The sequence below is a fragment of the Haemorhous mexicanus genome, chromosome 1 (genome assembly GCF_027477595.1).
Source record: "Haemorhous mexicanus isolate bHaeMex1 chromosome 1, bHaeMex1.pri, whole genome shotgun sequence".
NCBI classification, from domain to species: domain Eukaryota; kingdom Metazoa; phylum Chordata; class Aves; order Passeriformes; family Fringillidae; genus Haemorhous; species Haemorhous mexicanus.
The window spans coordinates 70,612,420-70,628,587 of record NC_082341.1 but is presented as its reverse complement, the minus strand read 5'-3'; the positions used below and the strand labels follow the sequence as shown (position 1 = coordinate 70,628,587).

Sequence of the window (16,168 nt, the reverse complement as noted above, 5' to 3'; positions counted from 1 at the left end):
GCCTCCCACCTACCAGGAAATGAAAAGCAATAGGAAGGATGCTTTATCTTCCAGGCAAACGTCAAGTGTGCATGGGAAATTCAGAAGAGTATCAGGGGATCAGCATTTACAGCACATCCTCCAAGCCACAGCTCATCTTTCACATGATCCTGTTGCTAATGAAGCATCATCTTAGACACTGCTCTGGGCACTTAAAGGTTGCAGTCTGTTTTACCAGTAGCAAACCTACTGCATCTAAATTTGGCTTCAACCATAAATTAAACCAAGATAGACCGGCCAGAACTATTTCGAAATTGAGTTCTGATATTTTCTTCTGAATCAAAGTTCAGAGGGACAGCTTTAAGTGTATTCTATGCCACCAAACAAAACCAAACAATTCTAGAAAGTGGAAATATAGCAGAACAGGAAATTTTCAAAAAGCAACAGGTACGTTAAGGTAAAATAATTTTAACTTAATGAAGAAAACACACAAAGAATTTTCTGTAAAGTCATCAAGGAGAATATTTAGGTCACAAATACAAAGGAAAATCATGACTTTCAAAACAAAAAACATCAAGAGGTATGTTCTTAAAGGACAGGCCACCCCTTTCATTTACATTCCCACTGACAAAATCTAATTTATAATGTTTAATTTCATATTTGTATGAAAATTCTGAAATATTAGTCTTACAGTGGAGAACCTGAAATGAACCTAATCAGAAAGAAAGACTGGAAAAATGAAACAGAATCACAGAATGGACAGGGTTGAATAGAGGACAAGCCCTACATAAGCAAACCAATTTTCATTTTTACATCCAAAAATAAAACATACCAATGAAAACATGTGAGTTAAAAAAAAATAGTGAAAAATGAACATATTTTAAGAATCTACGCCTAACACCAACCCAGGTATAGTAACAATTCTCCTCAAGAGAGCATTTCACTCCAGCATTATTACAAGCATCTCTCCTGTGCCAGTTCTACCACTGTTACCTTTCAAGAATTAATGCATTGCATGACCACTGCATAGCCAACATTCTTTAGGTTTACCTCCAACTGTCGACGGGGAAATGAACAGGAAGCGGATGACATCATGTTCATGAGCAGCTGTCAAGGTAGCAAATTGTATTTTCCTAGGTAATAAGTAGCTTCCTAAAACCGGTTACATGCGTTTGCCGTGGGTCACATAGCAGCATAACAAAGAATAGGAGACAGTTCAAGATTTGCAATTGTTCTTCTTGACAGTGACTGGTTTTTTTTTTTGGTTTTTTTTTTTTTGGTTTCTTTTTTTTTTGCAAGAGTTTAATTTATTTTGGAGGGGTTTGGATACTTGTTTACTTATGCACCTAAACACCATTAACAGTGCCTGGCAGCACTGCCCAGATAGCCTCCCAGCAGAAGCTGTTTTGCCCATCACTCTCTTTCTCCTGTAACTTTTAAAGGCCTGTCAGTTGGATTCTACATAAATTAAGAATATTTAATAGAGCAAATGTCTGTCTCTGAAGACATGGCACACTTGCTGCCACAGAGATTGAGAGCCATCTGTCCCAGTAGCAAGAGACGTCTATCAGCCCCTTCACACCCAGGTTTCCTGCCAGGCATCTGCCTACTCTCCTGTGCCACCGTGTGATGCCACGGCTACGACGCTGTGCGATGCAGCACCACCCACGGCACTCAAGTGTTGGAGCACCATGCTACTGCCAAGTGACTGCAAAAATATTTTGTTTCTTCAGCTCAGGGAAAGGTAATTTTGCCACTAAAGACAAAGGTGGATGTTCCACATCCACTATGCTGCCAGGTCCTATAGGACAAGTTCTCCACAAGCTGTTTTATTTAAGTCTTATCACAAGCATCGAATCGGCTCCCACTGTCCTGTCCACCTATTCACTGCACACCCCAGGTAGGTGTTTTCAGGAAGGCTTTAACCCAACATAACCTGTTTCCATCCTATGCATTCACTTAACCTTATTTTCTAACCCAATAAAATGCTCAATTCAGAAGAAAGAAGAAGGGCTTCACTTTTTAAATACCAACAAGATGGAGAGGGAGCAACAGTTCCAAGCAGACAGTGCTACAAGGTACTTTCTTCTGTGTAATTCAGAATTTCTAATGTAACTGCCTTTTTTTTTTTTACCCCCAGAATAAAGGTTTGTTATAACCATGGCAATACAAAGTCTATTTAAACAAATCACTTGGTTGAGTCAGAAAGAATGCCAGAGCATCAGTCACAGAGACTGGCCCTTTGACAGAGGTTCAATGAAGTTCAAAACAAAAAACTGAAGCAGGGAGATTTCCAGAAAATCAAAGGCTATGTAGTCAAGGTGGAAACTCTACTCTATGATATTGAAAATCTTCAAATACGCCTATATTTTTTGATTTTAAAAGTTTTGAGAAGACATGCCTATTTCTAATCTGGCTGTGGAGTACCAGATGAGGAAAAAAAAGGTGTGGTTAAAGTCCACGTCCCTCTGAACTAGCAAAGACACCCTGTTCAGTTAACAAGGCAGGAACATAAGCAGTCCTTGCCTTTGCAGTATTTATATTTTTACATAGGTGTCTTCTGAACACAAATTCTCAACCAGGATCAAACATATCCTTAAAGATCAATATCCCGAATTGCCATAAAAAACCCCATCAGTTAAAAATTCACCTGTTTTGTTAAATCAGGGTCACAGTGTTTGGTTTTTGCATATTCAACATAAGAGAGAATAGTACCAGTTCAGAAAATATACCACTTTTCTCTAGAAATCCTTTTCATGTCACAAAATAATCACTCCTACACAGCACTCAATACTCAACAGTATTTTTCCTCCCTGAGCAATTCATGTAAGTAGTAACATCCATGCAATCCACCCATGTTTGCACCTGCTGGGTCAGAGAGACCTTGTTCTCTACTCCCAGTGCTGGCAATGAAGGGTTTTGATGCCAGCACACACTCCCATGGATTTCTGGAAAGCTAACTACAAGAATGCTTCCTGTCAGAAAGGAAATGAACCCTGTCACAGCTGGAAAATCATCACCTATTCTTCCTGTGTAAGTGGTCTGAAGGGATTATGTTTCTCAGTTACTGTGTTAATTTAGGCTTTTAATGTGTTTTATCATCAGTATTTAAAGCTATTCATTTGGAAAGATTCATACCACTACGGGAAAGATAAGAGCACAAAGATTCCTATCAGACCTGTATACAAAGAAATACTTCAGTTTATTATGTTTCAATTATTTATTTATATTCCCAAAATTACACGGTTTGCTGTGTTGAATTAATTTCCTAGCAGCCAATACTGCATAATGCAAAACAATATTGGATTATTCTATTTTGATGTTTGAATGGTCCACCATTCAAACATCAAAATAGAATAATCCAATATCCAAAAGGTTTTCTAGATTTTTTTTTTGTCTCTGCTATATGACCTGTTACTCTTGCAGGCCTGCAAATGGAATTTATTTAAAAAGGGGGGAAAAAACTCCATATGAAAATTATGTATGTGCTAATATACAAAGAGAACATTCCTTGGAAGGGAAATGGTAAAACATTTGAAAAGGCTAATGCAGATTACAGATCTGTAATCCTAAATCAGTATACCTCAGAAACAACAGAGGAAGCACTGGCTGTTCACAAATTCAAGCACAAGTCTTTATGCTTTAAAAATCACATCTTTAACACACAATAATTTCAAAGAGAGAAATGCAAGCATAGAAGTTTAAAATCCTCATCCTGTGAAAACCAACTATAGCAGATTTAAAAAGTGCTTACACATCTATCCAGATTATTGACCTTTCCAGCAAAAGGAAACAATGTCCTTTCAAAACAAACTGTAAATAATTAATAACTGAGTAAATACTATTCCCAAATACATGTAAAACATTCATATATTAGATGTAATAAACAGAATTACTCATTCTCTAAACACTCTATAAGGAAATCAGGGCTATTTTAATGACATATTTGTGAAGGCAGTTCAAGTCCAGACACTCAGAAAATGAAGTATTTTAGAATACTATGGAATTAATTTATACTATACTCAAGACTTCTACTGGTAAAAGTCTTCCTGCTAATTACTACACAAAGCAAGAGTGAATCATAGAGTTATTTTATGCAACAGTATTCAAAACAAGAAAGAGGAAAAAGAGAATTTAATCCTCAGTTATTTGTCTGGATCTTTCCTGCACTAGAAAAATAAAGCTTACATTGCTTAAAGAATAAAAGCCCTGAACTTGCATGAGGGAACTTAAATACTCAGGGGAGTTGTTGAAGTGTTTGATGCACAGAAGGTGCTAAATCAGTGACTACAGTACAACCATGGGCCTAGAGAAAAATCTGTGATTTAAACAGTGGGATTAAAGGAAACTCTGAAAGGTAAATTGTGCCATTCTGAATAAGTCTTTGTAATTATCTCCTCCTCTTCTCTTAAACATTTGTAATCTTTGAAAACAAAAAATCACCAGAAAAGAAAAAAAAAATTCAAGTCACTTGATAAAGTTTTAGGCTCCATAAAGGTCCCACATGCATTACAACACAATTTTAATGAAAATCTTTAAGGCAAGTCTACCAGTGAATCAGTCTTGTTAGGAATTAGTTTCATTCTTCCCAGTTAGCTTCTGAGCACTGATTACAGCAGCTGATACTTACACAAGCCACTATGTTTTTTCTTTCTTTATGTAAACTACTGGATAAAATTTAGCAGCTGAAAAGGCTTGACTGCTCTCTCTCTGTAGCTTTTTGTTAACTGCTTGATCTGTAACTTAAAGAGAATTACAGCCACACACTTTCAAGAAATTCACAATGGTAGGTAATAATCAGCATTTTCCCTACAGTTTTAAAAAAGACCCTACCATATTCCCAATCAGTAATATGGTACACCTCCATAAAGTTTTTGATGAGAAGCCTGCACTTTGTGGCTGAAATAATGCAATAAAATTTGGTTATATGCTTTAGCATCATTAGCACTGCCTGTGAATTGAGGACTTTAACTCCCATGCTCTGTCAGCAGAATGCACAAGCACAGAATGTACATGAGCACATTAATTACACACGAATGAAAAGTATCACTAGATTCAGTGCATTCTTAGTTTTATTTTCTGATGAGAGAAAAAAGGCTATGAGAACATTATTTTGAATTGGAATATGCAACTTAATAGAAAGTAAGTGTTTGAAAGATGTTAAGTAAGACTTAGGTGACATTAACTAATAAGCTCATGGGGTTGGGTTGCTTGGTTATTTTATCCTTTAAAATATATACACACCTACTCCCATGGTCATAAAATCTTAAGTCTCAATATTGAACTGACCTTTCTATAAACTTGAGATAGACTTTGCTGAATAAATTCTACCACTTAACACTGAACAGAATGAAGACTTCCGATTCACACATTCCAGCTATCCTTGTAGCAAATAGGTAGGAATTATAATTTTAAACCCTCCCGTAGGTATGGAGGCCCTGCTGGGATTCACAGGCAGAGGGGGATACTGGAAAAGCGCTTGAAAAGAAACGACCCCTGATGTTGTTCATCTGCTGCCCCCTCCTGGAGGAAAACAAACAAAGCGCCACAGGACGGCCAGGAACACAGCTGGATTTCTAAGTCCAACACTTTGCTGGTAACCTCCTTACAGGAGATCTTTCTCAGTTTAAAGCAATTCCTTGAAGTTTTGCAGTATCCATAGACTCTAAAATATACTTCTCATGTGTGTCTGCTAATCTATGCAAAACGAGAGGCAATTGTGGGACAAAGAGAAAATGAGGCAGCTTGCTCTGACACTGGAGCTCTGTGCCGGGCACAGTCCGTGTTTTCAGTCACAGTGAGCACAGCAGGGTTATCCTCACACCCTTGTGCCATCAGCTATTCCATCTGTGCTGCAGGACACACCACTGAGCTGGCTGTGATTCCCAACAGATCCTGTTCTGCTATGGGGACAGGGCCTTGAGTGGAAAGAATTACAGGACAGCTGCAGGCTGGGACTATGGCCAATGCCAGTTTTATGAGTTTGCACCTCAGGGGGACTGTAGGAAATGAACAGCGTTGACATGAAGTTTGTTTTGCTCTACAAAAGTCAAGCAAAGTTCAAGTCAGAAGTAGGTATGAAAAGTTCAAGTAAGTTCTTAATCTCCCTCTTCCAGGGAGAGCTCCAGAGATCCAATCCATAAAAGCTCATTTTTCCTTCAAAACAGGAGTGTAAAAATCAGACACCACATTTCAAATGTAACCTCAGATAAAATTTGGGTTGCCATACTCCAGTGTAACTCCACAAGCATCTGTTGCAATGACGTAACAATGGTAAGTGCTTAACATTATACTTCTGCCACTTAAAATAGAGATAAGTTCTGTTAACTGACTACTTGATTTTAAAAACCCCCGGAGGCAGATGTCCATGTGCAAGATAGATCATCAGCACATTGGTCTGCTCCCTACTTACTAACAAAAATGCTCTAGTCCACTTCAAGCAATTAGACCTTTGACTAGCTGAACCCAAATCCCATTTTTGCTTTCTTTTTATTATACCAGAGAGCTACTAAAACATGCATTTAATTCTTTCCACATGAACAATAACAACTTCAAATGAGGAAAGCCAGATTCAGTATAGACAATTATGTAAATCCTAGAAAACAGTGGGATAAAGAAGCCTTTGAGGAAAAAGCTTTGATGATTTGAAATAATTCATCATACACAACTGTGAAAGTAAGAAAGTGACTTCTCTAGTTAAACTATTGTAAAAATGTTTTCTGACAATGTAACAGACATGTATGGCCATAAACAACAAAAAGAGAAAACACCCCAAGCCAAATGTACATACCCAGAAGAAACTTAGAGAAAGAGATGTACTCAAGCTTCTCTACCTAAATATTAGAAAAGCATTCAGAATATTTTGTAATGTCTACTCATGGACAGGTGGCTGCTAGAAATTATTATCTTCTTTATCAAAGAAAAAGAGATCTTTTCTGAATACTAGGAAAACAAATGCTTTCTCAAAATCTCTTTGGAAGAAAGGATGCACTTGAGGTAAGACAAAGTCTTGGTGTTAACTCTTACAAGTGCAGATAAGTAGAATTTTACACTAACTGATAAAATTGGTGCTTTAGTTAATAGTCCTCTTAAAAATGCAGCCATGACCCAAAGGAAGCTGTTTTCTCACCTAGTTAACTTGCAGAATTCCAAAAAGTCTCACAGCATTTGTCTTGGCTCCTGAAAGAGTCTATTTCAGTGGCTGTACTTTGCTACTGCCTGTAACAAAGTATAGCAAAAAACCTTAGCTGCACCTTTTGATCAGCAAATGCTTAATCTACTCCAAAGACTGGTAGTATCACAAACCAAGTAGGAGGCAGCTATTTTTATTTTTGTTCAGGCTATCAAAGAGCAACTTTCTTACAAAAATATGTAAGTAAATCAGCAAATAAATAGATGTGCCAGATTGCCAAATATTCTGCGATTAAGAAACAAAATAGCAAGTTTTGCTATAAAACAGATCATACATGCTACATTTAAATTAGCTTCAATCCTTCTTTCAAGTTCCTTTTGTGTTGAAACACACAGGATTATCTTAAGGCTTTTTTCTTCTCCTCCTCTCTTTCATTTGTGGGTTTGTTGTTTCTTCATGATAGATTTGTTTGTGATGTCCACTCAACCAATGTGTGGTTTTTACTGCTTGATCCCAATCTGAAGACAAGAGAGTGGTAGAAGTTCCATAATTTTACAAATGCTCCTTCAACTCTTCTCTGGATTGCCCTTTAAGAAATAAGCTAAGTAAACTTATTCAAAAAGAAACCCAAAATACATAATACCAATATTTTATAATACCATCAGTGATGGTAAGACTTAAAAATCTGAGACATGAAACTTTCAGGTGATGAAAGACAAAGCTGTAGAGAAAATAAACCTTGCTCCTCATTCTGTGCCATGTTTGTGACACACACACAAAATAGAGCTTCTCAAGAAAAGTATTTTGAGTTGGTTTTTGTTTTTTCATTTGGTGTGCTGTTTGGGTTTATTTTAACCTGTAGGGCAAAATGAGATGCAAGTTAAAGATAAGTAATTTTGAGGAAAGAACTGCTGTGTTTTATTTTTGTGTATACTGCAAATACAATGAATAGGCAAGTGATTTACAGAAATGTTTAACTGCCATTCACACACATCTTGGAAATAAAGATTATCATTACTGGATGCACAGTTGCATTATAAAATTACTAAAGTGCTGCTCAGCACAATGAAGTGTGTGATAAAAGATAAAAACAAAATTAGGTAAGCACAAATTATAACCATAAAAATGACAGCATTTGAAAAGTTACTACTGCATTTCACATACTTGCCATGACAATAAATATCCCTTTTCTTTAGAAGTGACAATGCAGGAAGAAGAAACATGATTTTAAGGCTCCTCATTTGACCTGAATCACTTTGTTCTACCAGATTACAATGTATCACATAAAAGCTTAATCCTACAATGCACATTTCTAACATTCCTGTCTTTTCTAAGTTTCCTCAGGTAAACTTCCAGTGATCATTACACATGCAGATAAAGAACAACAAACCTTCTTACATAATACAGCTACCATGCTACAAGGAATTGATTTTTATTATGTTATGAATGTCCAAACATTGTTAAAATAACATAAAATGCTAATTATGTTGTTCAGACTAATAAAAAGATCAGTGAAATGTCAAACCAAGTTATAACTTTAGGGGGATAGAATACAAGAAAGTAAAGATAGTGTAGAAAGTAATCTTACCCCTAAGGAGTTGCAGCTGGGCCAATTATCAAAGATTAGGATCAGGCCTGACTTTAACAGGCCACAGCTGTAACCAGTGAGAAGAAGAGTGCTATAAAAGAGTGAGTTGGGTGATTGAGAGGGGATTTGGAGTCAGTTGGCTACTTTGTGAAGAAGAGTCAGTGCTTGGAGGAGCAGCCCACAAGAAAAAAAACCAAGAAGGCATGAAACTTTTGTGATAGGAGACAACAGTATGGAACCCCTGCAATAAGATGACAACATATAACCTTAAGAAATACACTGCTGCATGCACTTTTAAATACATACACCATACTTTGTAAAATTAGAGGGGAAAAAAGCCAATTAGATGATTGAGAAGATACCCAGTGCTTGTTTCAGAGTAAATTAAATACTTTCAACCATGCAAGTATCATTTGGCACAGAATAACTTAATTTGACTAATTTTTTTTTTCTGATGACATAGTTTGTATATTACTGCTTTTGTACAAGCAACAAACTACCAAAATACCAAAAACTGTTTTTTCACCACTCTCCCAAAAGCTTACAAACAAGATATAAAAGCTGATGTTAACTGTTATATAAATAAATCCATCTCAAAACAGAAGTACTAACTCTGAAGATAATTTGTAAAAAGCAGAACCTGATCATGTGAGACATTTCATCAGACAGCTGTTTACAGAAAAAAAAAAATTTAAAGACTTTTTCCTCACCCAGTGTCACCAAGCCTTATTTATTAAATTGCCCACTCCTTTTAATGTGATGACACAGCAAGCAACAGATTACTGCTGGATTCTGGAGTCTCTTGTGACTAAGAGAAATGCGAAGATAAATTGCCTGTTTTGTGACCACGTACAGATTAAAAAGTACTTGAGAATCTTATTGCTTGTTTCATTTGCTGTATTGAAGCACAAATAAACACTTACCTGACTCTCCAATCCAGTGTGCACCAGCATGGTTGAGTCAAAACACCACCAACACATGTAAGGATGTTGTGATGGAGCTGAAGCCAGTAACTCTGAAGGGTCTGCATGTCACAGGACATAAGGAAGAAATATGTGAACTTTTATATAGCCACTGTATGGCACATACATGGTGTATAGCAATGTAATACCAAGTAACTCAGGGCATACATACTGCTAAAGAAGACAGCATTTCTGGTCATTTGTTTTAGTCTATTGAAACAAATTCCCAACATATTTCCCACAACATAAAATAAAACCTGTATTAAAAAACTCAAAGTCTCAACTCATTAAGGTTGCTAAGACAAGAAATAAAAATTAGGTATTGCCAAAATTAAAGTTGCCTTAGTAACCCTAATCTCATTGTTTCTTGTATATCTACTCCACTCTCTAAAGAATAAAGCAAGGCTAATGAAGCACGACCCGTTCTACACGCTGAATTTCAAAAGGATCACTGGGAGCAGAAATTTGCATACAAGCAAATCAGGCAATTGAAGATTTTGCAAGTGTACTCACCCACACAGATGAGTGCTTGGCTTTTTGACCTGTATTGAGAGTTCTCTTAATTTTTTTTGGTGATTTTGTTTTCAACACTTGACAAGTTTTAGGTTTCATTTTTGGAATCAAAATACCTAAGAAGTTTAAACATTAATGCCAGGTTTCACATTGGGGAATTTATATATAAACACACACCAAAACCCTCTGATGCTTGAACAAACTGTCATTTGAGTAATGGCAGCAACAGTAAATAGAAGTGATTGTGCACCCTGTTAATTTAATGCTGGTTCACATGTCTGAGGTTAAATCCTTCTGTTCACTTCAGACCAAACTGTGGTCCAAGTTATTCTCATTTTCTGAGACTCCCCTTTATTTTACTATTTTTCCACTTTGCCATGGCCCATTATCACTTTTCCTAACACGCCAAATTCTGCTTAAGTTCATCTCCTCATCTTTTCTTTATCTCTGGCAACACTCACAGGTTTTCCAGCCCCACTGGTGTTCAGTATCCAACATCTTTTATATGCTTTCTACAAAAGAATTAAAAACCTTTGCAATCCAGGTGCCAAAGGAAATTGGCAAGTTTTCCTAGTTCCTGTCCCTGCCTCCCTAAAACAGTCTGTCACAATTAGCTTCCTGCAGTAAGGTATTGTCATTGTTCACTGCATTTTTCAGAGACATTGAAAAGGCCAAATCTCAACAGATTTTTCCATCAGGAATGTCGCCTTTCAACTGTTCTAACAGAAGACACCTCCTGAAAAATGCTTATATATTTCCTTTGAGACATGGACTGTTAGGGCTTTTTAAATAAAAGGTATCCACTGTCTTGCAGGTTCTACTTGAAAACATTATGATCAGAAAGTTTTTTCCATACACCTTCTAAAAAACTGGCTAAATCGTTTTGGTTGATTTGCACATTTGACATCATGAAATGTCCAAAAAGAAATCAGAAAGAGACTAAACCCCTGGGTAAAAATAGATCTAAACTGACTATTGAACCTAGATGGTCATCATGAAAAGTATTACAATTCTGGTGTTACTCCAGTCACATTGACATAAAGTTAAAGCCAGAAAAGCTTCAGACATGAAGCATCCTTCAGCTTTGACATTCTCAGCAGCACAGCATCCCAGACTCCAGTACAGCAACACAACAAACAACAAAATAATAAGGTAATAGAGTCTTCCTTGTATGAAGCAAGGATTTTTACCTCTTGCAGATGGAAATTAAGCTTCACTGAGATGAAGCAACACTGGACAAAGGAAGTGACTTGCTGCTACTAATTTAACAAGGCAGAATTTCCTTTTAAACTAACAGCTAATTATCCAACCAAGCAATAATCAATTGCCAAAATGAGCCCATCAGAAACTCAAATCAACCAATCAACTCAATCAAGAAGTATTCAAAACCCAAGCATCTCATCATGTCCTGCCATCCAGATTTCCTGCACTGAATGTTGCCTTTACTCCTCTACCTATATAAGAGCTTCTCAGCTGCAAGCTCAATGCAGCTGGCACATCCCAGCTCACCTACTGCCTTGGAAAGATGGGGAACCTTGCTGAGTGCCCTCAAGCAAACTCTAAGAAGTTCCTAATCCTTCCTCCCTGCCCTTCAAACCACTGTTCTAATCTATCTTAATGAGTTTTAAAGCCTTCTTCCATCAATTAAAGCAAATTTACATGTACGTACACTTGTATTAAGCAAATATTTAGCACTGAAAGAGAAAAAAAAATAAAAATAACTTCAAAAAAATCCTACATCTTGCATTCAGTACAGTTAGAAACAGTACCTATGCTTGCACAGATGCTTGCAGACCTTGATCCATTCCTTAGCTGTATTAAAAGCCACAGTTTGTTGCAGTAGCTTAAAAACAGAGCAAACACGTTGATCTAAAATAGAAGAAATACATTTATTCACATTAAAGTTATTAACATAAATGTTTAAACTTAACTCCTATGTAACTTTCAAGTATTTTGTGGTTATTTAGGCAATATGAGGCCAAATTTGGCTGAGACGCACAGCATTCAAGAAGAAAGAGCAATTATTGATTATGAAGACATAATTTGACCACGGGGACTGTGGCAGCAAATCCAAGGTTAGCTCAGCTCTAAGAATCCTCAGTGCACCCACAATGTCAAAACAGAACAAAAACCAAAGCAAACATGAAATTAGCTTGGTATTAAATAAATACTTAGAAAGGTTTCCTTTGCTCACATTTATCACAAAAATGCAACCAATATTCAGAAAAAAATGTAAAATGTTGACAATTCCACAATACTACCAAGAGCTAAAAAAATTGTTAAGTATTTAACCTCTTAGATTTTTCACTAGGAAGCTAAAATTAAGTAAACTTTCTGCATGTTAACATAACAATGAATAGTAAGTTATAATCTTCAAAATTCATTGCCCCCAGACATAATGGAAATTGTCAAAAGAGCATCTCAGGAAATCCAGTCCCAGGTCTTCTCACTACAGTTGTAAGGAAGATGGATTTTTGATCCCTATGCCTCCCACCCAAAAGGAATGAAAATACTCATTCAAGAGACAATTTATAATTTGGTAATAAAAAGCTGTTCTCCTTTCACTTAAAAAACCAACAGCTCGTATAAGCACTCATAAATTTTTTCACTGCTGCAGTCATCTCTGTTTTGAAATACTGTGAATTTCAATTGTCTTTCCATGCGCTCTCCTTCCTACCTTCTTAGAGAAAAAGTTATATTGGACTGCAGCCTTGTTCTTCTCTTACAGTCACAATTAAGGGGACACTGTAAGTCATTGTGAAGCATATAAAAAACCTGTTTTGCTTTTAGTTCTAAAAATTGCCATTTCCTCAATTACTTTTCCTCCAGAAATTCTGCGATAACCTTTTAAAAAATTCTATCTCCTGCTCTGCCAAGCATTTAAAACCTTAGAACAAGCCCATGTATCCCAAAGACAACAAAGGCATCAAAACTAGACAGCGTAACATGTAATGCAATCTAAACCTTTCCATCAAAACCCTTCATGATCTAATCTAAACCCTACATCATGACACAGATGCCTGCTACAACCACAGGATGCCCTGTCATTCCACATTCCTTCACATTCCTAACCTGGCCTGTTTCCTTACCTGACCACTGCCACAAACTCCAGCACACACCCATGAGCCATCACCTTATTTCACAATCACCTGTTCTTTCACTTGGCCATCGTGAGCAATCAGAACCAAAGCAGTAGTTCAACCCACGAAGCAAGAATTTGGTTTTTATATCAAAGCAGCAGCCAGGGCAACCTTGTTAAAATCAATTAATCACTGCAACCACATGCAACACGGAATGGTTAAAGAGAAAAATGCCCAGACTACCTTTGTGCACTGTCATTCAAGATTTTTACCTACAGACATGAAGGTGAGCACTAAATGCATAGTTTTATGGAGGACAAAGCACTTGAAATTACTAACAGAAGCATTATTTAAGCAATGAGGAAAAAGGTGTAATTGGTACAAAAAATGACATTAGTAATTAATGCAAAGGGGAACAGAACTAGAAAAGTGGAACAATGTCCTTTTGTGATTTAGGAGACAGATTATGCTAGTCAAGGTCTTTCATTTATAAATGGAGATAATATTTAGCTATTAGAAATGTCACAAAATGTAGAGCTAAAAGGCATCCACCTAGATAGAAGTACCTTCACAGTAATGTTAAGAGTCATTAAAAATCTACTAATATTGAAATTGTTGGAATATGATGGTCAACTACTCATAGAAACAGTCATAATCCAAAATATGAAATGAGAAAGGATTTTGCAGAATGAACATCACCTAAATGTGAACATTTACATCACATTTTTAGAATTTTTACAGTTCTTACATTTTCTTTGCTCAAAAAAGTATGAAGTTGTTTTACAATAGCTTCTGATAATAGCATTTACAGTTCATACTGAAAGGCTCCAATACATTTTGCGTTGACCAAACAAAATTATTTGCAGCAATAAGTTTAAGCTGAGGAGGCAATTGGATGAGAGCAAAAAATAAAACCTGACTTACTGGTAAAATCACTGCGTGGGCACATAACCATAATGCCAAACAAGCTACACAAAAATTTCTTATCTGCTCAGTTTCAGATGATGTGCACTGAGATGAGATTTCCTCTCATGGCTGTTTCTGTGCACTTTCCAGGTACTTTATAAAGTGATATAAAGGCACTTTCACAGATGAAGCACTGGAAGGTTTCTTTTATCCACATGTGTGGTTTTCAATGATTTTCCATTAAGATCTACTCAGTCCTGTGACAATAAAAACATTTAAAGCCATGATCCACATCATGACCATTTAAATGGATTTTCTCAGCATCTTGTGGCTCTAGTGTTACATTCCACACATTCAGAAATGCTGCTTTCTCTCAGAGCCAGCTTTAAGGCATGAGCATCTTCCATAGGGTGAGTTGAGCCTTTAGATCCAGCTTTCAACTGGATTTTCGATTGATTTTCCTATGATGTTTACACCTTGATTGAGACTTAGGGGTTTTTAATTTCCCCAGCAAATGTCTGGGTTCTAACACTGGAAACATGACAGAGGCTAAGAGGCATAGAGTGGGTTTATCTGTCCTTTCTCTTGGAATATGGAAGAGAAGTCAGCACTGCAGGGTTCCTCAAGTTGAAAACAAGCTGCTACTTCTCCAAACAAGGTGTTCATTTCACAGGAGTGAGACACAAGAGGATTATGCTTGGGCTCATGTCACAACAGCAAGGACTCTTATTTTAAGGCACCTGACACACAGGCAACAAGAGAGTGATTTCTTCACAAGATTTTCTTTGTTTTCATTCTTTTCATCTCCAAAGCTCATTTTTACCTTGGTCCATTTTAGGGCAGCCTGAAATTCGACATGCCATATCAGTTTCACAGATTTGAGCCAGGTGTCTCCTGACCTTACTTTTGATGCGGCTTGTGAAATGGCACAGCTTGCACCTATATATTTCCACCAGACCAGGCAATCTGGGCTTCAAAATCCTCAAGCAGAGCAGCATACAGCTGGGATGTAGTGATGTTCTCATGGTGATGTGTGGGTTCATTGACAGAACACATGGATATTTGTAGTAAAATTTGTTAATTTTCCGGAGTTGTAGTTGGTTAGAACACGGAGCTGGTAACACCAAGGTGGTGGGTGCAATCCCTGTACTGGACATTTATTTACTAGCTGGACTCAAGGATCCTTGTGGATCCCTTCCAACTTGTGAATCTGTGAAAAGACAATAAAACAATTCACTTCATGATTTCAAGTGTCTTATCCAAAGTGTGGGGAGCAACAACATCCAGATTCAGGTTCCAGCCCTAGGGATGTCTGCAGATTTCACGATTATCTGAAAGAAGTGAGGGTCCTGCATGAGAAAAGTAATGCCATAAATGACTGTTCAAATCACCTGCTGAAATCAAAAACGAAATACAGGTTAGCAATGTTACGGCATTTCTGTGCTAAGTTTATAACAGCTCCTGTTAGCAAACTCCTGCAGCAGTGATCTTAAATCTAATACTTATTTTTAAAGGCGAGAACGTTGGTGAGAAACCTGCCCCCCCCAGTCCAGGAGCCATCACAGGAGCGCACTCGGACACAGCCCGTGGCCCTGCCCCGAACCTCACCGACCCCTTCCCGGCAGCCCGGCACAGCCAGGCCGAGCCGGGAAAGGCAAATTAAGCGGAGCGACGTCTTTCAACAGGACCACAGCATTATAGAACGGCTTGGGTTGGAAGGGACCTTAAAAATCACCCAGTTCCAACCCCCTGCCAGGCGCAGGGATACTCTTCCAACAGGACCATGCTGCTCAGAGCTCCGGCCGAACCAGACTAAAACGCTGCCAGGGGCATCCACAGCTTCTCTGAAAAACGTGTTCCTCTGTCTCAGGGCCCTCACGGCGAATAGCTCCCTCCCAATACCTCATCCAACCCCGCTGATTCCCAGCCTGCTCGCTTCGCGCCGCATCCCTTCCCGCCGCTGCCGCCACCGCCCCCAGAGCCGGGGGGGGCGGAGCCTCCGTCGCGC

The 16,168-nt window shown here is 37.7% G+C and overlaps 1 long non-coding RNA gene across 7 annotated transcripts; it reads right to left on the bottom strand.

Annotated features, from left to right (window-relative positions):
* Window positions 1-3,162: 3,162 nt before the first annotated feature.
* On the bottom strand, window positions 3,163-16,166 carry LOC132330676 (uncharacterized). Of its 7 annotated transcripts, XR_009487395.1 has the most exons (5): window positions 16,063-16,166; window positions 14,179-15,509; window positions 11,944-12,043; window positions 9,623-9,723; window positions 3,163-7,967 (listed from the first exon to the last, which is right to left on the bottom strand). It is a non-coding gene; the product is annotated as an uncharacterized LOC132330676 (long non-coding RNA). The 7 variants fall into 7 exon arrangements; XR_009487398.1 differs by lacking the exons at window positions 14,179-15,509; window positions 16,063-16,166 and adding an exon at window positions 10,175-10,290 and having other exon boundaries at window positions 11,944-14,171; XR_009487399.1 differs by lacking the exons at window positions 14,179-15,509; window positions 16,063-16,166 and adding an exon at window positions 13,264-14,171 and having other exon boundaries at window positions 9,623-10,290.
* Between the last annotated feature and the right edge of the window lie 2 nt (window positions 16,167-16,168).